Below are 2457 nucleotides of genomic sequence, written 5' to 3'. Positions count from 1 at the left end.
ATCTTTTTCTAAGACTGTCCGCATTTTAATTCGGGGGGGCATTGGTTCTGCTCCATTTGATAGGGTATGAGTCACAAAGCTTAAGGCTTACCATAGCTGTCAACCAGTGTCACCAAGGGCAACCTAGTTTCTAGATGCCTAAGGTATGAGTTATGCTGGAGTTGTCACCTTCAGTCTGTTGTGTCAATGGAAAAAACTGAAAACTGGATCGATGATAATATCTACATTTGCTGATAAGACCCTCAAGTGGTACGATTCCCCATCCCCCGCAACGGACACTGGTTTGAGTGTAGACCACAGTCGCCAGCCTCTTGGGAAGGGAGGAGAAGTCTGTGGCTCCTCTCCCTCCCTCTGCACAAAACGCTCAGCCATTTCCAACGCACTTGGAATGCGGTGTTAGAAGCATCGTCAACCAGCGCAGCCAGGGGTGTCAGTCTGTCTCTACTGAAAAAGAATCGCCAAACCAATCACACTCTCAGTCCTATTCATCAACCTCCTGGCGCTGTCGTGGTTGCCACGGCCAACCTGCACCCTGGTTACCAGGGCCCAACTGGCCGAGATATGATGGTGGCCTGCTTCTTGCTTGGGAAAATTTATCAGAAGAAACTGAGCAGTGAACAGATCACCGTGGTGTGGTAGAAAGATCTGCGCCAAGAATGGTGAGGACTCATCTTGGCAATGGCAGCACATACGATTAAAGAACCGACAGTGACCGAGAGGCGGGTGTGCCTGAAGGTAGTTGAGCGGAACTTCTCTCTCCAGTCACGGAACAGGCATGCTCCCTCGACCACAGTGTCGAGGAAAATGAACTTGAGACAGCTTAGAAAGCTCAGGTGCAAGTTTAATGGATAGGACTGGAGGTTCCCGAGTTAGGACCAGTTAGTGGTACACATGCAGGATGAGCTGAATGGTGTAGGTTGTCCTAGAAGTGAGTGTCTGTTGCTTGAGTTTCACTGTCCCCTGCCTGGCTTTGAGTATTTGGGCTATCTGTGACATGGGGCCCGAATGACAACCACTGGTCAGAGAGGGGAGTAACCAGACCCTAGGGACGTGCTCACGTGCCAAACAGTATGCAATGACCTAAAGAAGCCTCTGTTCCAGGACATGTGACCAGAACACAAGTTGACAGCCCTTAGGAGTGAGCAGACCGACCTGTCAGAAGAAAGATGCCACCGACCGCAGGAGAAAGCTTCTCCCATGAACGGGTCAATCTCTGCAGTTTGCAATGTTTTCAAGGTCATAACTGTCATATGGGAAACTTCTCAGGAAGTAAATGGAAAATTATTCTCAGACATTGACTCGATATCTATATTTATGGATAAAGTTCATAAACACAAAATTCTAAAGAGGATTTAAAAAGAAAACGGTTCCTATCACTTTTTAAGAAAAATAATCTGCTCTTTGAAAGTAAACTAGAATAGAATTTCAAAATGGAAAGAACAGGAGAGACTATCTAACTCGTCCTAGTCCTTCTGACGACGAAAACAAATGAGGATCTGAGTGACTTGGCAAAGATTTCCCAGGCTGAGATTCAATTCGGACTCAAAATAAACCGGCTCTCTGAAATGCAAGAGAAAATGAGTTAAAACTAACTTTATCATACTGGGCAAAAACTAAATATGAGCCATGCAGGAGGAATTAATGATCTTTAAGCTGCCCAAAGTCCTTTGTAAAACAGGGAAGGGAATGAAAAATGAATAAAATAATGAGCTTTCTAAGTAAACGCACAGGGTTAGTTACTACCATGTACAGTGATTCGATATCACGGTTCATCTTGGCCACCTGCTGTTTTCAATAAAGGAGCAGATGACTTCGGAATGCCACTGGAATGACTACCCGAGGATCTGCATGGTAGTACAACTCACTGAACATGCCCGGGTGTTCTCTGACAGCCCGGACTTGCTTTTATCTGAAATTAATAGGTTTGTCTCTCGCTGCTATTTTAAGATCAGATTTAGATTAAGCTTTGTTTCTGTCACATAATCCTCCACTTGCTACTTTAGAGGAGCCAAAAAGCCACTAGAATCACGAATTAAAACATGAAATGGCCAGGACTCAGAGAGCAGGGGGCCTTTGGGACCAGTTTCTAACCCCTCAACCCGTAGCCTCAAATCTTGGCCCCTGAGAGGACCCCTGGGGACTGTCACCCCAGGTCAGATCGACAGACCTCACGCCTGGGTCCTTCTGGCCTTGCAGCCCAGGGCTGGAGGCCCTGTCACTCCCCCGGGCCGACAGTCCTCCTTGCGGCCAAGTCCATGGTGCCAACCCTTAGCAAAAGCTGCCGCTTCTAGGATCGAGGCAGGACCCCGGTCCCCAGGAGCCGGGCCGGGAAGAGCAGTCCGAGAGGAAGGCACGAAAGTGGGGACTGGAGTCGAGGTCAGGTGGGGAGACCACAGCAAGCTGAGCCAAGGTCACGAAGGGAGGACAACGGCTGGGCCCCTGGGGGGTGTCTGGGCC

The sequence above is a fragment of the Pteropus vampyrus genome, unplaced genomic scaffold, assembly GCF_000151845.1.
Source record: "Pteropus vampyrus isolate Shadow unplaced genomic scaffold, Pvam_2.0 Scaffold454, whole genome shotgun sequence".
NCBI lineage: Eukaryota > Metazoa > Chordata > Mammalia > Chiroptera > Pteropodidae > Pteropus > Pteropus vampyrus.
This window is presented reverse-complemented; position numbering follows the sequence as displayed.